Source organism: Euprymna scolopes, chromosome 46 (genome assembly GCF_053919585.1).
Source record: "Euprymna scolopes isolate OS-2025 chromosome 46, ASM5391958v1, whole genome shotgun sequence".
Taxonomy (NCBI): domain Eukaryota; kingdom Metazoa; phylum Mollusca; class Cephalopoda; order Sepiida; family Sepiolidae; genus Euprymna; species Euprymna scolopes.
The window spans coordinates 85607922-85633373 of NC_136527.1; positions in this window are offsets into that span (position 1 = coordinate 85607922).

Below are 25452 nucleotides of genomic sequence, written 5' to 3' on the forward strand. Positions count from 1 at the left end.
TTGCTGTTCAGTCAGGTTTTTTTTTATTTATAGACAGCATATTCTTCTAGGTGTAAGTAAAAGTTTTGTTAACACTTGCTGTTCAGTCAAGTTTTTTTTATTTATAGACAGCATATTCTTCTAGGTGTAAGTATAAGTTTTGTTAACACTTGCTGTTCAGTCAAGTTTTTTTTATTTATAGACAACATATTCTTCTAGGTGTAAGTAAAAGTTTTTTAAGACTTGCTGTTCACTCAATTTTTTTTATTTATAGACAACATATTCTTCTAGGTGTAAGTAAAAGTTTTTTAAGACTTGCTGTTCAGTCAAGTTTTTTTTATTCATAGACAACGTATTCTTCTAGGTGTAAGTACAATTTTTTTAAGACTTGCTGTTCACTCAATTTTTTTATTTATAGACAGCATATTCTTCTAGGTGTAAGTACAAGTTTTTTAAGACTTGCTGTTCAGTCAAGTTTTTTTTTATTTATAGACAGCATATTCTTCTAGGTGTAAGTATAAGTTTTGTTAACACTTGCTGTTCAGTCAAGTTTTTTTTTTATTTATAGAAAACATATTCTTCTAGGTGTAAGTACAATTTTTTAAGACTTGCTGTTCAGTCAAGTTTTTTTTATTTATAGACAACATATTCTTCTAGGTGTAAGTACAATTTTTTTAAGACTTGCTGTTCAGTCAAGTTTTTTTTATTTATAGACAACATATTCTTCTAGGTGTAAGTAAAAGTTTTTTAAGACTTGCTGTTCAGTCAAGTTTTTTTATTTATAGACAACATATTCTTCTAGGTGTAAGTAAACGTTTTTTAAGACTTGCTGTTCAGTCAAGTTTTTTTATTTATAGACATCATATTCTTCTAGGTGTAAGTAAACGTTTTTTAAGACTTGCTGTTCAGTCAAGTTTTTTTATTTATAGACAACATATTCTTCTAGGTGTAAGTAAAAGTTTTTTAAGACTTGCTGTTCAGTCAAGTTTTTTTATTTATAGACAACATATTCTTCTAGGTGTAAGTAAACGTTTTCTAAGACTTGCTGTTCAGTCAAGTTTTTTTATTTATAGACAACATATTATTCTAGGTGTAAATACAAGTTTTTTAAGACTTGCTGTTCAGTCAAGTTTTTTTATTTATAGACAACATATTCTTCTAGGTGTAAGTAAACGTTTTTTAAGACTTGCTGTTCAGTCAATTTTTTTTATTTATAGACATCATATTCTTCTAGGTGTAAATACAAGTTTTTTAAGACTTGCTGTTCAGTCAAGTTTTTTTATTTATAGACAACATATTCTTCTATGTGTAAGTAAAAGTTTTTTAAGACTTGCTGTTCAGTCAAGTTTTTTTATTTATAGACAACATATTCTTCTAGGTGTAAGTAAAAGTTTTTTAAGACTTGCTGTTCAGTCAAGTTTTTTTATTTATAGACAACATATTCTTCTAGGTGTAAGTAAAAGTTTTTTAAGACTTGCTGTTCAGTCAAGTTTTTTTATTTATAGACAACATATTCTTCTAGGTGTAAGTAAAAGTTTTTTAAGACTTGCTGTTCAGTCAAGTTTTTTTTATTTATAGACAACATATTCTTCTAGGTGTAAGTAAATTTTTTTTAAGACTTGCTGTTCAGTCAAGTTTTTTTATTTATAGACAACATATTCTTCTAGGTGTAAGTAAAAGTTTTTTAAGACTTGCTGTTCAGTCAAGTTTTTTTATTTATAGACAACATATTCTTCTAGGTGTAAGTAAAAGTTTTTTAAGACTTGCTGTTCAGTCAAGTTTTTTTATTTATAGACAACATATTCTTCTAGGTGTAAGTAAAAGTTTTTTAAGACTTGCTGTTCAGTCAAGTTTTTTTTATTTATAGACAACATATTCTTCTAGGTGTAAGTAAAAGTTTTTTAAAGACTTGCTGTTCAGTCAAGTTTTTTTTATTTATAGACAACATATTCTTCTAGGTGTAAGTAAAAGTTTTTTAAGACTTGCTGTTCACTCAATTTTTTTTATTTATAGACAGCATATTCTTCTAGGTGTAAGTAAAAGTTTTTTAAGACTTGCTGTTCAGTCAAGTTTTTTTTATTCATAGACAACGTATTCTTCTAGGTGTAAGTACAATTTTTTTAAGACTTGCTGTTCACTCAATTTTTTTATTTATAGACAGCATATTCTTCTAGGTGTAAGTAAAAGTTTTTTAAAGACTTGCTGTTCAGTCAAGTTTTTTTATTTATAGACAACATATTCTTCTAGGTGTAAGTAAAAGTTTTTTTAAGACTTGCTGTTCAGTCAAGTTTTTTTATTTATAGACAACATATTCTTCTATGTGTAAGTAAAAGTTTTTTAAGACTTGCTGTTCAGTCAAGTTTTTTTATTTATAGACAACATATTCTTCTAGGTGTAAGTAAAAGTTTTTTAAGACTTGCTGTTCAGTCAAGTTTTTTTATTTATAGACAACATATTCTTCTAGGTGTAAGTAAAAGTTTTTTAAGACTTGCTGTTCAGTCAAGTTTTTTTATTTATAGACAACATATTCTTCTAGGTGTAAGTAAAAGTTTTTTAAGACTTGCTGTTCAGTCAAGTTTTTTTATTTATAGACAACATATTCTTCTAGGTGTAAGTAAAAGTTTTTTAAGACTTGCTGTTCAGTCAAGTTTTTTTATTTATAGACAACATATTCTTCTAGGTGTAAGTATAAGTTTTTTAAGACTTGCTGTTCAGTCAAGTTTTTTTATTTATAGACAACATATTCTTCTAGGTGTAAGTAAAAGTTTTTTTAAGACTTGCTGTTCTGTCAAGTTTTTTTATTTATAGACAACATATTCTTCTATGTGTAAGTAAAAGTTTTTTAAGACTTGCTGTTCAGTCAAGTTTTTTTATTTATAGACAACATATTCTTCTAGGTGTAAGTAAAAGTTTTTTAAGACTTGCTGTTCAGTCAAGTTTTTTTATTTATAGACAACATATTCTTCTAGGTGTAAGTAAAAGTTTTTTAAGACTTGCTGTTCAGTCAAGTTTTTTTATTTATAGACAACATATTCTTCTAGGTGTAAGTAAAAGTTTTTTTAAGACTTGCTGTTCAGTCAAGTTTTTTTATTTATAGACAACATATTCTTCTAGGTGTAAGTAAAAGTTTTTTAAGACTTGCTGTTCAGTCAAGTTTTTTTATTTATAGACAACATATTCTTCTAGGTGTAAGTATAAGTTTTTTAAAGACTTGCTGTTCAGTCAAGTTTTTTTATTTATAGACAACATATTCTTCTAGGTGTAAGTAAAAGTTTTTTTAAGACTTGCTGTTCTGTCAAGTTTTTTTATTTATAGACAACATATTCTTCTATGTGTAAGTAAAAGTTTTTTAAGACTTGCTGTTCAGTCAAGTTTTTTTATTTATAGACAACATATTCTTCTATGTGTAAGTAAAAGTTTTTTAAGACTTGCTGTTCAGTCAAGTTTTTTTATTTATAGACAACATATTCTTCTAGGTGTAAGTAAAAGTTTTTTAAGACTTGCTGTTCAGTCAAGTTTTTTTATTTATAGACAACATATTCTTCTAGGTGTAAGTAAAAGTTTTTTAAGACTTGCTGTTCAGTCAAGTTTTTTTATTTATAGACAACATATTCTTCTAGGTGTAAGTAAAAGTTTTTTAAGACTTGCTGTTCAGTCAAGTTTTTTTATTTATAGACAACATATTCTTCTATGTGTAAGTAAAAGTTTTTTAAGACTTGCTGTTCAGTCAAGTTTTTTTTATTTATAGACAACATATTCTTCTAGGTGTAAGTAAAAGTTTTTTAAAGACTTGCTGTTCAGTCAAGTTTTTTTTATTTATAGACAACATATTCTTCTAGGTGTAAGTAAAAGTTTTTTAAGACTTGCTGTTCACTCAATTTTTTTTATTTATAGACAGCATATTCTTCTAGGTGTAAGTAAAAGTTTTTTAAGACTTGCTGTTCAGTCAAGTTTTTTTTATTCATAGACAACGTATTCTTCTAGGTGTAAGTACAATTTTTTTAAGACTTGCTGTTCACTCAATTTTTTTATTTATAGACAGCATATTCTTCTAGGTGTAAGTATAAGTTTTTTAAGACTTGCTGTTCAGTCAGGTTTTTTTTTATTTATAGACAGCATATTCTTCTAGGTGTAAGTAAAAGTTTTGTTAACACTTGCTGTTCAGTCAAGTTTTTTTTATTTATAGACAGCATATTCTTCTAGGTGTAAGTATAAGTTTTGTTAACACTTGCTGTTCAGTCAAGTTTTTTTTATTTATAGACAACATATTCTTCTAGGTGTAAGTAAAAGTTTTTTAAGACTTGCTGTTCACTCAATTTTTTTTATTTATAGACAACATATTCTTCTAGGTGTAAGTAAAAGTTTTTTAAGACTTGCTGTTCAGTCAAGTTTTTTTTATTCATAGACAACGTATTCTTCTAGGTGTAAGTACAATTTTTTTAAGACTTGCTGTTCACTCAATTTTTTTATTTATAGACAGCATATTCTTCTAGGTGTAAGTACAAGTTTTTTAAGACTTGCTGTTCAGTCAAGTTTTTTTTTATTTATAGACAGCATATTCTTCTAGGTGTAAGTATAAGTTTTGTTAACACTTGCTGTTCAGTCAAGTTTTTTTTTTATTTATAGAAAACATATTCTTCTAGGTGTAAGTACAATTTTTTAAGACTTGCTGTTCAGTCAAGTTTTTTTTATTTATAGACAACATATTCTTCTAGGTGTAAGTACAATTTTTTTAAGACTTGCTGTTCAGTCAAGTTTTTTTTATTTATAGACAACATATTCTTCTAGGTGTAAGTAAAAGTTTTTTAAGACTTGCTGTTCAGTCAAGTTTTTTTATTTATAGACAACATATTCTTCTAGGTGTAAGTAAAAGTTTTTTAAGACTTGCTGTTCAGTCAAGTTTTTTTATTTATAGACAACATATTTTTCTATGTGTAAGTAAAAGTTTTTTAAGACTTGCTGTTCAGTCAAGTTTTTTTATTTATAGACAACATATTCTTCTAGGTGTAAGTAAACGTTTTTTAAGACTTGCTGTTCAGTCAAGTTTTTTTATTTATAGACATCATATTCTTCTAGGTGTAAGTAAACGTTTTTTAAGACTTGCTGTTCAGTCAAGTTTTTTTATTTATAGACAACATATTCTTCTAGGTGTAAGTAAAAGTTTTTTAAGACTTGCTGTTCAGTCAAGTTTTTTTATTTATAGACAACATATTCTTCTAGGTGTAAGTAAACGTTTTCTAAGACTTGCTGTTCAGTCAAGTTTTTTTATTTATAGACAACATATTCTTCTAGGTGTAAATACAAGTTTTTTAAGACTTGCTGTTCAGTCAAGTTTTTTTATTTATAGACAACATATTCTTCTAGGTGTAAGTAAACGTTTTTTAAGACTTGCTGTTCAGTCAATTTTTTTTATTTATAGACATCATATTCTTCTAGGTGTAAATACAAGTTTTTTAAGACTTGCTGTTCAGTCAAGTTTTTTTATTTATAGACAACATATTCTTCTATGTGTAAGTAAAAGTTTTTTAAGACTTGCTGTTCAGTCAAGTTTTTTTATTTATAGACAACATATTCTTCTAGGTGTAAGTAAAAGTTTTTTAAGACTTGCTGTTCAGTCAAGTTTTTTTATTTATAGACAACATATTCTTCTAGGTGTAAGTAAAAGTTTTTTAAGACTTGCTGTTCAGTCAAGTTTTTTTATTTATAGACAACATATTCTTCTAGGTGTAAGTAAAAGTTTTTTAAGACTTGCTGTTCAGTCAAGTTTTTTTTATTTATAGACAACATATTCTTCTAGGTGTAAGTAAATTTTTTTTAAGACTTGCTGTTCAGTCAAGTTTTTTTATTTATAGACAACATATTCTTCTAGGTGTAAGTAAAAGTTTTTTAAGACTTGCTGTTCAGTCAAGTTTTTTTATTTATAGACAACATATTCTTCTAGGTGTAAGTAAAAGTTTTTTAAGACTTGCTGTTCAGTCAAGTTTTTTTATTTATAGACAACATATTCTTCTAGGTGTAAGTAAAAGTTTTTTAAGACTTGCTGTTCAGTCAAGTTTTTTTATTTATAGACAACATATTCTTCTAGGTGTAAGTATAAGTTTTTTAAGACTTGCTGTTCAGTCAAGTTTTTTTATTTATAGACAACATATTCTTCTAGGTGTAAGTAAAAGTTTTTTTAAGACTTGCTGTTCTGTCAAGTTTTTTTATTTATAGACAACATATTCTTCTATGTGTAAGTAAAAGTTTTTTAAGACTTGCTGTTCAGTCAAGTTTTTTTATTTATAGACAACATATTCTTCTAGGTGTAAGTAAAAGTTTTTTAAGACTTGCTGTTCAGTCAAGTTTTTTTATTTATAGACAACATATTCTTCTAGGTGTAAGTAAAAGTTTTTTAAGACTTGCTGTTCAGTCAAGTTTTTTTATTTATAGACAACATATTCTTCTAGGTGTAAGTAAAAGTTTTTTAAGACTTGCTCTTCAGTCAAGTTTTTTTATTTATAGACAACATATTCTTCTAGGTGTAAGTAAAAGTTTTTTAAGACTTGCTGTTCAGTCAAGTTTTTTTATTTATAGACAACATATTCTTCTATGTGTAAGTAAAAGTTTTTTAAGACTTGCTGTTCAGTCAAGTTTTTTTTATTTATAGACAACATATTCTTCTAGGTGTAAGTAAAAGTTTTTTTAAAGACTTGCTGTTCAGTCAAGTTTTTTTTATTTATAGACAACATATTCTTCTAGGTGTAAGTAAAAGTTTTTTAAGACTTGCTGTTCAGTCAAGTTTTTTTTATTTATAGACAACATATTCTTCTATGTGTAAGTAAAAGTTTTTTAAGACTTGCTGTTCAGTCAAGTTTTTTTTATTTATAGACATCATATTCTTCTATGTGTAAGCAAAAGTTTTTTAAGACTTGCTGTTCAGTCAAGTTTTTTTTATTTATAGACAACATATTCTTCTATGTGTAAGTAAAAGTTTTTTAAGACTTGCTGTTCAGTCAAGTTTTTTTTATTTATAGACATCATATTCTTCTAGGTGTAAGTAAAAGTTTTTTAAGACTTGCTGTTCAGTCAAGTTTTTTTTATTTATAGACAACATATTCTTCTATGTGTAAGTAAAAGTTTTTTAAGACTTGCTGTTCAGTCAAGTTTTTTTTATTTATAGACATCATATTCTTCTATGTGTAAGTAAAAGTTTTTTAAGACTTGCTGTTCAGTCAAGTTTTTTTTATTTATAGACAACATATTCTTCTAGGTGTAAGTAAAAGTTTTTTAAGACTTATTGTTCAGTCAAGTTTTTTTTTTATTTATAGACAACATATTCTTCTAGGTGTAAGTAAAAGTTTTGTTAACACTTGCTGTTCAGTCAAGTTTTTTTTATTTATAGACATCATATTCTTCTATGTGTAAGTAAAAGTTTTTTAAGACTTGCTGTTCAGTCAAGTTTTTTTTATTTATAGACATCATATTCTTCTAGGTGTAAGTAAAAGTTTTTTAAGACTTGCTGTTCAGTCAAGTTTTTTTTATTTATAGACATCATATTCTTCTAGGTGTAAGTAAAAGTTTTTTAAGACTTGCTGTTCAGTCAAGTTTTTTTTATTTATAGACATCATATTCTTCTAGGTGTAAGTAAAAGTTTTTTAAGACTTGCTGTTCAGTCAAGTTTTTTTTATTTATAGACATCATATTCTTCTATGTGTAAGTAAAAGTTTTTTAAGACTTGCTGTTCAGTCAAGTTTTTTTTATTTATAGACAACATATTCTTCTATGTGTAAGTAAAAGTTTTTTAAGACTTGCTGTTCAGTCAAGTTTTTTTTATTTATAGACAACATATTCTTCTATGTGTAAGTAAAAGTTTTTTAAGACTTGCTGTTCAGTCAAGTTTTTTTTATTTATAGACAACATATTCTTCTAGGTGTAAGTAAAAGTTTTTTAAGACTTGCTGTTCAGTCAAGTTTTTTTTATTTATAGACAACATATTCTTCTAGGTGTAAGTAAAAGTTTTTTAAGACTTGCTGTTCAGTCAAGTTTTTTTTATTTATAGACAACATATTCTTCTATGTGTAAGTAAAAGTTTTTTAAGACTTGCTGTTCAGTCAAGTTTTTTTTATTTATAGACAACATATTCTTCTATGTGTAAGTAAAAGTTTTTTAAGACTTGCTGTTCAGTCAAGTTTTTTTTATTTATAGACATCATATTCTTCTATTTGTAAGTAAAAGTTTTTTAAGACTTGCTGTTCAGTCAAGTTTTTTTTATTTATAGACATCATATTCTTCTATGTGTAAGTAAAAGTTTTTTAAGACTTGCTGTTCAGTCAAGTTTTTTTTATTTATAGACAACATATTCTTCTATGTGTAAGTAAAAGTTTTTTAAGACTTGCTGTTCAGTCAAGTTTTTTTTATTTATAGACATCATATTCTTCTATGTGTAAGTAAAAGTTTTTTAAGACTTGCTGTTCAGTCAAGTTTTTTTTATTTATAGACAACATATTCTTCTAGGTGTAAGTAAAAGTTTTGTTAACACTTGCTGTTCAGTCAAGTTTTTTTTATTTATAGACAACATATTCTTCTAGGTGTAAGTAAAAGTTTTTAAAGACTTATTGTTCAGTCAAGTTTTTTTTTTATTTATAGACAACATATTCTTCTAGGTGTAAGTAAATTTTTTTTAAGACTTGCTGTTCAGTCAAGTTTTTTTTATTTATAGACATCATATTCTTCTATGTGTAAGTAAAAGTTTTTTAAGACTTGCTGTTCAGTCAAGTTTTTTTTATTTATAGACATCATATTCTTCTAGGTGTAAGTAAAAGTTTTGTTAACACTTGCTGTTCAGTCAAGTTTTTTTTATTTATAGACATCATATTCTTCTATGTGTAAGTAAAAGTTTTTTAAGACTTGCTGTTCAGTCAAGTTTTTTTTATTTATAGACATCATATTCTTCTAGGTGTAAGTAAAAGTTTTTTAAGACTTGCTGTTCAGTCAAGTTTTTTTTATTTATAGACATCATATTCTTCTAGGTGTAAGTAAAAGTTTTTTAAGACTTGCTGTTCAGTCAAGTTTTTTTTATTTATAGACATCATATTCTTCTAGGTGTAAGTAAAAGTTTTTTAAGACTTATTGTTCAGTCAAGTTTTTTTTTATTTATAGACAACATATTCTTCTATGTGTAAGTAAAAGTTTTTTAAGACTTGCTGTTCAGTCAAGTTTTTTTTATTTATAGACATCATATTCTTCTATGTGTAAGTAAAAGTTTTTTAAGACTTGCTGTTCAGTCAAGTTTTTTTTATTTATAGACATCATATTCTTCTAGGTGTAAGTAAAAGTTTTTTAAGACTTGCTGTTCAGTCAAGTTTTTTTTATTTATAGACATCATATTCTTCTAGGTGTAAGTAAAAGTTTTTTAAGACTTATTGTTCAGTCAAGTTTTTTTTTTATTTATAGACAACATATTCTTCTATGTGTAAGTAAAAGTTTTTTAAGACTTGCTGTTCAGTCAAGTTTTTTTTATTTATAGACATCATATTCTTCTATGTGTAAGTAAAAGTTTTTTAAGACTTGCTGTTCAGTCAAGTTTTTTTTATTTATAGACATCATATTCTTCTATGTGTAAGTAAAAGTTTTTTAAGACTTGCTGTTCAGTCAAGTTTTTTTTATTTATAGACAACATATTCTTCTATGTGTAAGTAAAAGTTTTTTAAGACTTGCTGTTCAGTCAAGTTTTTTTTATTTATAGACATCATATTCTTCTATGTGTAAGTAAAAGTTTTTTAAGACTTGCTGTTCAGTCAAGTTTTTTTTATTTATAGACAACATATTCTTCTAGGTGTAAGTAAAAGTTTTTTAAGACTTATTGTTCAGTCAAGTTTTTTTTTATTTATAGACAACATATTCTTCTAGGTGTAAGTAAAAGTTTTGTTAACACTTGCTGTTCAGTCAAGTTTTTTTTATTTATAGACATCATATTCTTCTATGTGTAAGTAAAAGTTTTTTAAGACTTGCTGTTCAGTCAAGTTTTTTTTATTTATAGACATCATATTCTTCTAGGTGTAAGTAAAAGTTTTTTAAGAGTTGCTGTTCAGTCAAGTTTTTTTTATTTATAGACATCATATTCTTCTAGGTGTAAGTAAAAGTTTTTTAAGACTTGCTGTTCAGTCAAGTTTTTTTTATTTATAGACATCATATTCTTCTAGGTGTAAGTAAAAGTTTTTTAAGACTTATTGTTCAGTCAAGTTTTTTTTTATTTATAGACAACATATTCTTCTATGTGTAAGTAAAAGTTTTTTAAGACTTGCTGTTCAGTCAAGTTTTTTTTATTTATAGACATCATATTCTTCTATGTGTAAGTAAAAGTTTTTTAAGACTTGCTGTTCAGTCAAGTTTTTTTTATTTATAGACATCATATTCTTCTAGGTGTAAGTAAAAGTTTTTTAAGACTTGCTGTTCAGTCAAGTTTTTTTTATTTATAGACATCATATTCTTCTAGGTGTAAGTAAAAGTTTTTTAAGACTTATTGTTCAGTCAAGTTTTTTTTTTATTTATAGACAACATATTCTTCTATGTGTAAGTAAAAGTTTTTTAAGACTTGCTGTTCAGTCAAGTTTTTTTTATTTATAGACATCATATTCTTCTAGGTGTAAGTAAAAGTTTTTTAAGACTTGCTGTTCAGTCAAGTTTTTTTTATTTATAGACATCATATTCTTCTAGGTGTAAGTAAAAGTTTTTTAAGACTTATTGTTCAGTCAAGTTTTTTTTTTATTTATAGACAACATATTCTTCTAGGTGTAAGTATAATTTTTTAACAATTGCTTTTCAGTCAAGTTTTTTTTTATTTATAGACATCATATTCTTCTAGGTGTAAGTAAAAGTTTTTTAAGACTTGCTGTTCAGTCAAGTTTTTTTTATTTATAGACAACATATTCTTCTAGGTGTAAGTAAAAGTTTTTTAAGACTTATTGTTCAGTCAAGTTTTTTTTTTATTTATAGACAACATATTCTTCTATGTGTAAGTAAAAGTTTTTTAAGACTTGCTGTTCAGTCAAGTTTTTTTTATTTATAGACATCATATTCTTCTATGTGTAAGTAAAAGTTTTTTAAGACTTGCTGTTCAGTCAAGTTTTTTTTATTTATAGACATCATATTCTTCTAGGTGTAAGTAAAAGTTTTTTAAGACTTGCTGTTCAGTCAAGTTTTTTTTATTTATAGACATCATATTCTTCTAGGTGTAAGTAAAAGTTTTTTAAGACTTATTGTTCAGTCAAGTTTTTTTTTATTTATAGACAACATATTCTTCTATGTGTAAGTAAAAGTTTTTTAAGACTTGCTGTTCAGTCAAGTTTTTTTTATTTATAGACATCATATTCTTCTATGTGTAAGTAAAAGTTTTTTAAGACTTGCTGTTCAGTCAAGTTTTTTTTATTTATAGACATCATATTCTTCTAGGTGTAAGTAAAAGTTTTTTAAGACTTGCTGTTCAGTCAAGTTTTTTTTATTTATAGACATCATATTCTTCTAGGTGTAAGTAAAAGTTTTTTAAGACTTATTGTTCAGTCAAGTTTTTTTTTTATTTATAGACAACATATTCTTCTAGGTGTAAGTAAAAGTTTTTTAAGACTTGCTGTTCAGTCAAGTTTTTTTTATTTATAGACATCATATTCTTCTAGGTGTAAGTAAAAGTTTTTTAAGACTTGCTGTTCAGTCAAGTTTTTTTTATTTATAGACATCATATTCTTCTAGGTGTAAGTAAAAGTTTTTTAAGACTTATTGTTCAGTCAAGTTTTTTTTTTATTTATAGACAACATATTCTTCTAGGTGTAAGTATAATTTTTTAACAATTGCTTTTCAGTCAAGTTTTTTTTTATTTATAGACATCATATTCTTCTAGGTGTAAGTAAAAGTTTTTTAAGACTTGCTGTTCAGTCAAGTTTTTTTTATTTATAGACAACATATTCTTCTAGGTGTAAGTAAAAGTTTTTTAAGACTTATTGTTCAGTCAAGTTTTTTTTTTATTTATAGACATCATATTCTTCTATGTGTAAGTAAAAGTTTTTTAAGACTTGCTGTTCAGTCAAGTTTTTTTTATTTATAGACATCATATTCTTCTAGGTGTAAGTAAAAGTTTTTTAAGACTTGCTGTTCAGTCAAGTTTTTTTTATTTATAGACATCATATTCTTCTAGGTGTAAGTAAAAGTTTTTTAAGACTTATTGTTCAGTCAAGTTTTTTTTTTATTTATAGACAACATATTCTTCTAGGTGTAAGTATAATTTTTTAACACTTGCTTTTCAGTCAAGTTTTTTTTTATTTATAGACATCATATTCTTCTAGGTGTAAGTATAAGTTTTGTTAACACTTGCTGTTCAGTCAAGTTTTTTTTTATTTATAGACAACATATTCTTCTAGGTGTAAGTATAAGTTTTGTTAACACTTGCTGTTCAGTCAAGTTTTTTTTTTATTTATAGACAGCATATTCTTCTAGGTGTAAGTAAAAGTTTTGTTAACACTTGCTGTTCAGTCAAGTTTTTTTTTATTTATAGGCAACATATTCTTCTAGGTGTAAGTAAAAGTTTTTTAAGACTTGCTGTTCAGTCAAGTTTTTTTTTATTTATAGACAACATATTCTTCTAGGTGTAAGTAAAAGTTTTTTAAGACTTGCTGTTCAGTCAAGTTTTTTTTTATTTATAGACAACATATTCTTCTAGGTGTAAGTAAAAGTTTTGTTAACACTTGCTGTTCAGTCAAGTTTTTTTTTATTTATAGACAGCATATTCTTCTAGGTGTAAGTAAAAGTTTTTTTAAGACTTATTGTTCAGTCAAGTTTTTATTTATTTATAGACAACATATTCTTCTAGGTCTTCAAGAGAGCCACAGAGTTTCAGATCGTCTATAACGAGTAAATGGTTTACTCTTTTGTTTTCCAACTTGCTTCTGCCCATGCTGAGATTGTATCCAGCAGTTCAAGTAGCATACTTAGTGGATTCATTGTGAGGCAGAAAAAGACCGGTGAGAGGCTGTCTCCCTGGAATGTTCCTCGCTTGATCTTTATGTTTGAGGTCTGTAACCTTCTTCCTATATGCTGTAGTGTAATTGTGCCAAGCTTTTTCCTCAAACACCCCCTCTGCTCACTTTCGAGGTAATCACCAGCAATCAGATGGCTGTATATTGCATCAGCAATTATCCCTTAGGAGCTTGTAGGTTGTTGTGAGGCAGCAGATTGGTCTATATTTGCTAGCCATGTGGGTTTCCTCATTTTTGGGAATAGGTGATGTACTGCCTACAGTAAGCCACCAAGGCGGCTCTTCATCACCACTGATGATTCTATTGAATGTTTTGGCATATTGATGATGAAATCCGCTAAGTTTTTTCAGCCAGAAATTTGGTATGTGGTCTATGCCTGGGGTCTTGAAATTACTGCATTGAGCTACCTTTGTGGGAATTCAAATTCCCAGCCAACGGACACACAGATACAAAAAGATCATCCCAGGCTAACTCGTTTGTCGCCCTTTAACTCTGATATCCGCAGAGCGACACAGCCACGTGACTTACTGTTTTTTTTCTGTTTTTCTTTTCCGCTGAACTCTCGATTAGTGAAGGTGTAAGAAAGAGCGCGCTCCGGTGGCTTGGCCACCGACCAACTCTCGTGAGTAAGCGCAAGTAACGTTACTCCTTTTCACTGAACTCTTTTCTCGCTATCTATATCCTTATTATTTCTCATGCAAATTCATGTAAATCTGCATTCTTTTGCTCATCTCAATCGGTTTCTCGTCATTATGCGACCATTTGCTTCTCTATCATGCTACCATACATTTAACATGGAGGATGGGTCGTCTATAACACACAAGCAGATCATTCTGTCCTCCTACAAAGTGGTAGATCTTGACGCGATCTTTTTCAAGAATGGTGACTTAACGAATATTTCTCATAAAAGCTGAACGATGTTAAAACGTTTTTAAAAAAACATTTTAAAACGTTCTCACTGTAACAAATGAAACGATATCGTTAAATAATCAGCGAAATATACACACAAAAAAGAAAGGAGGAAAAATACTTTATCATTGTATTCTCAACCGTCCAACACACGTGCCTCAATTATTGCCCGCCATCTTTATTTCAGCTAAAATGTAAACCGCCCTCGAAAGAAAAGAAAAAACAACTTTTTTCCGTAGCAGCCTAAATAATTATAATAAAACAGAAAGAACAAGAAATGTTATATTCACGCATATAATAAACATATAGATACTTTCATCAAAAAATATTTCACGCATATAATAAACATATAGATACTTTCATCAAAAAACATTTCACGCATATAATAAACATATAGATACTTTCATCAAAAACATTTCACGCATATAATAAACATATAGATACTTTCATCAAAAACATTTCACGCATATAATAAACATATAGATACTTTCATCAAAAAACATTTCACGCATATAATAAACATATAGATACTTTCATCAAAAAACATTTCACGCATATAATAAACATATAGATACTTTCATCAAAAAACATTTCACGCATATAATAAACATATAGATACTTTAATCAAAAACATTTCACGCATATAATAAACATATAGATACTTTCATCAAAAAACATTTCACGCATATAATAAACATATAGATACTTTTCATCAAAAAACATTTCACGCATATAATAAACATATAGATACTTTCATCAAAAAACATTTCACGCATATAATAAACATATAGATACTTTCATCAAAAACATTTCACGCATATAATAAACATATAGATACTTTCATCAAAAACATTTCACGCATATAATAAACATATAGATACTTTCATCAAAAACATTTCACGCATATAATAAACATATAGATACTTTAATCAAAAACATTTCACGCATATAATAAACATATAGATACTTTCATCAAAAACCATTTCACGCATATAATAAACATATAAATATTTTCATCAAAAAACATTTCATGTAAATCTGCATTCTTTTGCTCATCTCAATCGGTTTCTCGTCATTATGCGACCCTTTGCTTCTCTATCATGCTACCATACATTCATTTCTTCACTGACATGGAGGATGGGATCGTCTATAACACACAAGAGTAGATAGAGTTCAAAATAGACTTCGTAGCCTCGTAGGAGATGTCCTTTTCTCTTCCTTACAACCTTTATCTCACAGAAGAGATATTGCGAGTTTGTATGTATCGTTATTTTCATGGAAAGTGTTCGAATGAGCTTCAATCTATGGTCCCCCCTCGCAAAACTTTCACAAGAAACACTCGTCTAGCTGTAAACACTATCAATAATTCCCCCCACTCTTTATCTGTGCCTAAACCTAAACGTAGATTCCATGAACAAAGCTTTTTTCTTAGAACTGCACGCCTGTAGAATTGTCTTCCGTTTTCCTGATTTCCGGCTGACTACAATATGGTTGTCTTCAAGTATTCTGTCCATCTCGAGCTGGTAGATGTCTTGGCTCACGTTTAAACCAAGTCTAACGTAAATAAGTTCTTGATGAGCCGTTCCATATAAGTTATCAACTTTACCAAATTTTCATTACTAATGATTACTATAATGTCCAATTTCTACTGTACACTCTTTAACCCTTATCCTTGAGTGGCCTCTTGGCCTTGATAATGTGGTGATGCCTATGTAAAAAAAAAAAACAAGCAGATCATTCTGTCCTCCTACAAAGTGCTAGATCTTGACGCGATCTCTTTCAAGAATGATGACCCAACGAATATTTCTCATAAAGCTGAACAATCTACGTTAAAAATATTTTAAAAAACAAGAAAAGAAGAAAAAAAAACTTTTTCGTCTCATTCTCAAATATTTACCGCCCAACACACGTGCGTCGATTATCTATTGTCCACCATCTTTATTTTAGCTAAAACGTAAACACAACTGCCTTCGAAAGAAATAAAAACCCAAACCTTTTCCATAGCAACCTAAATAATTATAAACACAAAGTTTTAGCTATATTCACTCACATTAAACAATTTTATTCTCTTCTTCACATTTTTTATGAAACGCATTTTTGAATTACGATGTTAAAAGCTTCGGCGATATCAACAGACTTCATGAACATTTCGATTTTTCTCACGAACGATGCACTTTGCCGTTATTGCTGTAACGATGTTATCGTTTCGTTTCGTTACAATCCTAGGTTTGTAACAACGTTATCATTTCGTTTCATGACAATCCTTGTTTTGTAACAACCACGCATGCGCACTGAAAATAAAGGCCTCCATGTTTTATATTTAAAACTAACAACACGCGTCTTTTCGTTTCTCTCTATTAACCAACCACACAACACGAGCTAACACAGCATGACATGGTGACAGCGGCGATATAAAAGGAAAAATAAAATAAAACAACGATAAAAGTTAGACATTATTTTTTTTTCTCTTTTCTTTTCGAACCAAAACTTCGTAAAACACACACACACACACACGCTCGTTGAAGCTCGCAATGGCTAATATATCGGTACCAGTTCCCATTCTCAAGTGGGACTCGCCGAACACTGCAGAGTCATTCAAGATATTCCAACAACGTTTGGAACTTTATTTCACAGCGAAGGGAACTAAAGAAGAAGAGAAAGTGCCTATCATTCTACTCGCAACTGGTGAGGAAGGAATTCGTAGATACAACAGTTGGTCTATGTCAAACGAAGACCGGAGAGACGCCAACAAAATTTTCAACGCATTTTTGGAGCAGCTGGAACCGGCAACCAACCACCATATATGTAGGCTCGAACTCAGTAGATACCAACAAAAACCTACCGAGACGACAGACATATTTCTAAACAGGTATCGCTTACAGGCAAAGAAATGCGATTTCACAGCCCATGAAATGAACGAACGTTTAGTAGAAATACTGATAGCCAACACGCCAATACCGGACTTACAAAAAGAACTGTTGAACAAGCCGAAGGGCTACACAATAGAAGAGGCTGTGAAATTAGCACGCACATATGAGGCTTCAGCCGTGTATATAAACAAAATACACCAACTACATGGCCTGTCACAGATAGACACCATAAATCGCGGTGGTCGCGAACGCCAGGAAGGCAACAGAAATACCAGCAACTTGTGTAAAAATTGTGAACGGGACCACCGGTTTGGCAAGGAGCATTGCCCTGCCAAGAACGACATATGCAGCTCCTGCGGGAAAATGGGCCATTGGGCCAAATTGTGCTTCTCAGCGAGACTCAGACCCAGGAAACAAGAAAAACCCTGGCACAAAAGCCGCAGACAGCCAAGGCACAGACAACATGGAACAGGCCGAAAAGTCGACAGCGTTGCTGAACATGACGACCGAGCCACAACAAAACTACATGCGGCGATGGAGCACCTCACATTCAGCACTATTAACAGTGAACATCCACTGCACAAACAAAAAACAACACAAAATGAAGCGTTTGTCAATATCAACGTTATATTGACAGACCATCCAGGTACGCACAGCCTCAAACTGAAGGTAGACACGGGTGCACAGGCAAACACACTACCTTTACGCATATTCCGCAGTATGTGCCCCTCCGCCATAAATGAAGACGGAAACCCAATACCTTGATCACTAAACCCAACGAAATGCGTACTGACAGCATACAACAGCACTGAAATAAAATGCCATGGCACCACAAACATCAGGTGCAAATACAAGGACTCTTCATGGCTAAACACTCAATTTTATGTAGTCAACACTCCAGGACCAGCTATACTGAGCCTGCCAACATCTGTATCCTTCAACGTTGTGACAATGAACTGTGCTATATCCGTTCAGCAACAACCTATCAACAGCATAGATGATCTGATGCGTTTATACCCCGACAGATTCGACCGCATTGGCGAGTTCAAGAAAACACACAAGCTCACTGTCAACCCTAACACTCCATGCCACATAGACACACCAAGAAGAACGCCAATAGCCATGCGGGAGAAGATCAAGGCTGAACTAGACAAGATGGAGTCACAGAATGTCATTCGTCGTATTGAGGAGCCAACTGACTGAGTAAGCTCTCTTACATATGTAACCAAACGCGACAACACAATAAGGGTCTTGGACCCAAGGGCACTAAACAAAGCCCTAATGCGGCCGTATCGTCAAATCCCAACAGTTGAGGAACTCAATCACCGGTTTGCAGGTGCAAAATACTTCTCAAAGCTAAGGCAGGATACTGGTCTATAAAGCTTGACCAGGAAAGCCAGATCCTGACCATTTTTCAAACACCATTTGGAAGGTACTGCTTCCAACGACTTCCATTTGGTTTAAACGTGAGCCAAGACATCTACCAGCTCGAGATGGACAGAATACTTGAGAAGTGCACAGGAGCATGCGGTATAGCGGATGATATTGTTGTATATGGCTCAACAGAACGTGAACATGACAACAACCTAAGGCACCTCATGGAAGTCGCCACACAAAAGGGCCTCACAATGAATTCCAAGAAATGCGAGATAAAACGCCAGGAAATCTCCTTCTTCAGAAATATATACACCCATTCTGGAATGAAACCTGACCCAGCAAAGGTACGAGACCTACAGGAAATGCCAGAACCACGCAATAAAACAGAACTGCAACAGTTTCTAGGTGTAATGGCATACCTATCCCGCTTTATTAAGGATTTCAGCTCAAAAACCACTGTATTACGTGACTTACTTCACAAAGAGTCAGAATTCCAATGGGAGCCACACCACCAGACGGTTTTCAAAAACCTGAAGAGTGAAGTGTCTGAAACGTCCCTGCTTCACTACTTTGACCCCAAGCGCCCAATCTACTTACACTGTGACGCAAGTCTTCATGGAATAGGAGCAGCGCTTCTACAACCAGACTCAGCTGGCAATTTAATGCCTGTCTTATATGCAAGCAAGAGTCTGACACAAACAGAACAACGATACGCATGTATCGAGCGGGGACTACTGGCAATCGTGTTTGGCACACATAGATTCCACACATATTTATACGGTCATGGTTTCCAAATTGTCACTGACCACAAACCTCTTGTCATGATCATTGACAAACCTCTCACCTCAGCTCCAGCTTGCCTACAACGAATGCTCATCCAGCTACAGGGATATAATTTCAGATTATCCTACAACAAGGGATCCGAAAACATATTCGCTGATGGGTTATCACGCCTGCCATCACCTGGTAATTCGGACCCTATCGATCTGGATGTTCGAGTTGACACCATTCGTTTCTCTGCTGACCGCATTGAAAAACTGAGAGACTGCACAACAGCTGACCCTCTGCTTAACCAGCTAAGAGATACCATTGTCATGGGATGGCCTGAGACAATCAAGCAACTGCCTACCGATATCAGAGAATTCTGGAGCCTAAGAGATCAGCTATCAATTGATGACGGCCTTATCCTTAAAGGACAACAAATTGTCATTCTTCAGACCTTCCAAGAAGATATCCTAAAGCAACTCCACACCGCTCACTTAGGACAGGAGAAAACCAAACTCCTAGCCAAAGACACTGTCTATTGGAAAAACATAAACAGAGACATCGAACAATTCACAAGCTCATGTAGCATCTGTCAACAACATCAGCCATCACAAATGTCCGAGCCTCTTCTGCAGCACAACATTCCGACAAAGCCATGGGATGTAGTTGGAACAGACCTTTTCGAGCTCCATGGACATCAATGGCTGATCATAGCAGACTACTACTCCAAGTACCCTGTTATCAAACAGTTACCTGCCCACTCACCGAGAAGTGTTGTCATAAAAATAACGCAAAAAACCTTTGTGGAGTTTGGCATACCGTCAAAAGTGGTTAGTGACAACGGGCCGCACTTCTCAAGCGCCCTTTACCATGAATTTGCCACAGACTGGAGTTTCAACCATCAGACCACCTCACCTCGAAGACCACAGGGAAATGGTTTCATAGAGCGCCAGATAAGGACCATCCTCAAAAAGGCCAAGCAATCTAGGACAACACCCGAAATTGCATTGTTGCACTGGCGCTGCACACCTATCTCAAACGCCATACCCAGCCCCGCACAGCTACTCATGGGTAGACGAATCCAATCCCCAATTGCAACAAAAATAGAAAACAACCAGCAAGATCAGGATCAAATATATGATGCTTTTAAACAAAGGCAACACAAGCAAAAGAAACATTTTGACCAGCATGCGCTCAAGGAAGACCTAGCACCTTTATATCCTGGCCAGAGGGTAAGAGCACAAAACCCTACACACGGAAACTGGGACTTAGCAACCGTAGCTTCTCAAGCAGATGGTCCCCGATCATATCTCCTACAAACTGCAAACGGATATATGCTACGGAGAAACCAGCAGCATATTAGGAGTGCTCCAATAAGGCCAACACCACCACAAACGCCAAAGCATGTAACATTTGCAGAACCACCTGCATGTACAACTCAGTCTCCACAAAGAGACTCCCAACAATACACTCGCAGTGGCAGGATGGTACGACCACGATCAAAAATGAACTTGTGAACATTTTCTAGACCAGTAGAGCAAGCAATTCATGGGGCAGAATAATCCCCTGCTTCGCTGTAGCTATTCAGGCAGTCTACCCTGAATTAGCCCTTACCTTTTATCATATATTGAATATGCTCAATATCATAATCTTCATATTGGTAAAGGGGGGATGTAACGATGTTATCGTTTCGTTTCGTTACAATCCTAGTTTTGTAACAATGTTATCATTTCGTTTCATGACAATCCTTGTTTTGTAACAACCACGCATGCGCACTGAAAATAAAGTCCTCCATGTTTTATATTTAAAACTAACAACACGCGTCTTTTCGTTTCTCTCTATTAACCAACCACACAACACGAGCTAACACAGCGTGATAGTGTTGTTCAGCTTGGCTAGAAGGAAGTAATATGGCGGCTGAAAAACGTTTTTCAACCTCATTAAAAGCATTACAATGCATTTAAACCCTGGAGAATTTCCTCAATGTGGTTCTAAGTTAACAACTAGCTTGTGTTTGAAACTTTAAAATAAAAGCGTTTTAAAATAGTAAAAACACTAAAGCCCTTTTTTTTTTTATTTAGTTTGTTGTCTTTTTGGGGGATGGGAGGCACCTCTATTATCCCAAAAAAAACAGGTAGAAAACTTTGCAATATTTTTCAATAATTATTTACAAAACATTTTCTTTGTTTACAATCTATTTTTGATTAAAATTAAATTATTTTCTAAAATATATTGTTCATATATGTTTACATTTTGTTTTGAGGTAAAATTAACAAATCAATTAAAAAATACTGTTTATATCCATGTTCATTCAAAAGGATTACTTTTCCGTAGCTTCACCGGTTTTTTTTTATCTAAATTTCCGAAATTCAGAATGAGGGTCGTCTGCTTGACCTACTTCCTTAAATTGCACCTTTATTTTGTATTTTGCCGTTTTCCTTCGTCGTATGTGAAATATTCAGTTCTGCATTTTTTTTTTTTGTGACAATTATTTGGATTATTCGGACTTTGGACTTGGACACGCGGATTCCATGAACAAAACTTCTTTCTTAGAACTGCACGCCTGTGGAACTCTGTTCCGTCTGCCTGCTTCCCACCGGACTACAACTTGGATGTATAACAATGTTAACAAATTCCTAATGAACCGCTCCCTTAAGTAAACACTTCATCAAATCTCCACACTAACGTAATTTACTTGCAATAACCCTTATCCCTGAGTGTCTTCCAGGCCTTTATAAGTGGTGATCACATCACTGTGTAAAAAAAAACAAAAAAACATTAGTTCGACTAATTCAAATAATAATGAACTGTTGAGTCTTAAAAAATAAACTTGATTTTTTTATCTTCATATATTTTAGTTTTGCAAAAGAAATTTGCAAAAGAAATTTACAAAAGAAATCCAAAATAACCTTAAGCATTGACAAAAAAAAAAATCTCAACTTGATAGAAAAACAATTCGACACATTTAACTAATGAACGGATATTTTTACACGAGGAACGAAATAATGATTACACCGTTTTATGATGACCGAAATTCAGTGCTCCTTTTAAGAGTTGATTTTCTTTTTAAATAATTTCACGTTTAAATCGTGTTTTTCATCTTTTAATTTTGATTCTTTTATATTTTCATATATTTTATTTCTTAATGAATTGAACACACAAAACAAAAGTTGTTTCAATTTACTAAAGAAATCTTAAACTAAACAAATTTTGTGTTTTGAACACAAAAGAAAAAACGAATTCATCTCAATTAATTTCTTGAAAGGTAAGTTTTTTTTTCTTTTATTTTTTAACAATTAAAAAATTCAATAACTTTTTAAATAATTTTAAACATTAAAAATATTTAATTTTTATTGCAATCCAATAAAAATATTCAAAAATTACAAAAACTCATCGAATCAAGCAACTGTTATATAAAAAAAAACTATCACTATAGACTATAAATGTTGACTTAATCTAAACTTTGCGTTCCGAGTGTCTTAAATCTTCATTGTCTTGATATCTAAGAAAAATGCAATTTTACCCAACTTTCGGAAAAAGATACTCTCTAAATAACTTTCCACTTGGTAAAATTTTCGTAATTTTTTAAATATTAGCATTTACGAAATTTTAGTTATGTAATAATGTTTTTGCTTAAAACGATATATATATTTTTTTTAATGGCATTTATCGACCCTATTTTAACGAAGTAAAAAAAACTAAAATTATATTATTTAATCTGACATTTTTTTTGTGTCTATATTACTTATTATTTTACTGGAGAATTCCTTTCGATGTTTTATGTTTTCTCCAATATTTAAAATTTTAGAATGGGGATCACTTTTACAAATTCATATAAAATGAACAAGTATTTATTGACCATATGCAACTAACAAAAAATTAATATAGAAAAAAATATAGTCGAGCCCAGCGTAGTTTACCGCTTAAAAATGACTTTATTTTGATGACTACGTTTTGTGGGGTCCTAGATTTTTTTTTACAAGGGTGTCACCACTTATCAAGGCCCAGAGGCCACTCGAGGATAAGGGTTAATAGGTATACATTAGTCATTGTGATTTTAGCATAGTAAACAGTGGGAATTTTGTAACTTGGATTACTTAGGGGGACGATTCAATTAGAACTTGTTCACATTGGACATTTTTTTTTCATAGGTATCAACTCATTATCAAGGCCAAGAGGCCACTCAAGGATAAGGGTTAAAGAGTGTACAGTTGAAATTGGACATTATAATAATCATTAATAATGAAAATTTGGTAAATTTGATAACTTATATGGAACGGCTCATCAAGAACTTATTTATATTAGACTTGAAGACAACCATATTGTAGTCAGCCGGAAAGCAGGAAAACGGAAGACAATTCCACAGGCGTGCAGTTCTAATAAAAAAGCTTTGTTCATGGAATCTACGTTTAGGTTTAGGCACAGATAAAGAGTGGGGGGAATTATGACCTTAAACTATATCCAGTGGTGAGGCACCAACTTTCGGGCTTTGGGGAGTGTGGAGCCACCTTTTAATTGCCATTGCTCCCAGGTCCACTCTAACGCAGAGTTGTAGTACCTGGTAGGGTCCCAACTATGGGTTAAATAGAAACTGACTTGAAAACAACAAATATATTCTATTAAAAAAATTTTCTTCAAAATATTTGGATTCGGCATTAAATAACCTGAAAAGAGTTGATATGCCGTAAAACAAAAACAACCAACCAACGTGTTGTGAAAAAAAAGGTGGGGATAATGATTGCTAAAAGAGAGGGAGAGCGGGGTGCACTTACCTTGCTTACTAACTGAAGAGATTGCTTTGCCTTCTCAGGTTTTTAAAAGTTTTTTTCCTGGTCAGATGACTGTTTTTTGATAACAGGGTTGAAGGCTATTTGTAAAACTAAACGGCAAATCTGCCCATTTATCAAACCGCACTATTTTTAAATAATATTTTCAAGTTAAATTAAAGTTTACGATATCCTTTTTTATTAGGTTGTTAGGTGAATGCACAGAATAGTTATAAAACGCCCTCCTTTTCCCATGTTGGGAATGGCTTTTTCAATATTGGTATTATTGTTTCAGCGCGGTATGGTGTGTGCAGTAGTACCCTTATTTTTATTATTTTCACGTTTATTTATTTTTTTCTTTTTACTTCGTCACGTTTAGGTGCATCATTACATAATCGATATAAGATGAGGCATCATTACATAATCGATATAAGATGAGGTAGCAGTGTCAGAAATTTCGTGAAAATAGTGAATAATTCCACCCCATCTTTCCAAGCTTATAACTCCTCGAAAAATGTAATTCAAGCCCTAATTTTTTTTTTCAATTAAAGGAGCAAGGACCAAGGTTTTATTAAAAAAAACAATGTGTTTTTTTTTAAAAAAAAGGTTTTAAACTTCGGACTTTACAGGTAAATTTCTAAAAAAGCGATTTTTTTTTTGTTTTAAATTTGAATATATTATTTATTGACCTTTTCTCTTCAATTTGTGATATATAAAACTCCCCGACATAATCAATTATTTACTTTTTAATAGACATTTCAAAATGAGAGGCGTGAATTATTCTACCCCCTGTCTTCCCAAGCTTATAACTTCTCGAAAAATGTAATTCAAGCCCTAATAATTTTTTCAATTAAAGGAGCAAGGACCAAGGTTTCATTAAAAAAAAGACAAAAAAAAAACAATGTGTTCTTATAAAATAAGGTTTTAAACTTCGGACTTTACAGGTAAATTTCTAAAAAAGCGATTTTGTTTTTTGTTTTAAATTTGAATATATTATTTATTGACCTTTTCTCTTCAATTTGTGATATATAAAACTCCCCGACATAAATTAATTATTTACTTTTTAATAGACATTTCAAAATGGGTGACACTTGGGGGGGGGGCGTGAATTTAAAAAAGAACGTTTGTCTAAAATATTATATTCGGTTTATTGGAAAGAACATAAAATTTCACATTGACCCTGAAAATATCGTAAAAATAAAATCAATAGAAAAATTTTGATAGATTTTTAAAGTTTAAAAATTGAAAAATATTGAGTTCGGAAAATTCATTACTGCTTTTAAAAAAAATATTTCTATTACTTTTAAAACAACTGTAATAGTTTATTTTGGAAGTATAATCCATAAAGAAAATAAATAACCCACTTTTAACAGAGAAATTACGAGATTTTTATATTGTATTCACAGTTTCGTGTTAGGGGTGTCAAAAATTCCTACAAAAATTCTGATACTGCTAAAGATGAGGTGCATCATTATATAATCGATATAAGGTGAGGCATCATTACATAATCGATATAAGATGATGCATCATTACATAATCGATATAAGATGAGGTGCATCATTACATAATCGATATAAGATGATGCATCATTACATAATCGATATAAGATGAGGCATCATTACATAATCGATATAAGATGATGCATCATTACATAATCGATATAAGATGAGGTGCATCATTACATAATCGATATAAGATGAGGTGCATCATTACATAATCGATATAAGGTGAGGCATCATTACATAATCGATATAAGATGATGCATCATTACATAATCGATAT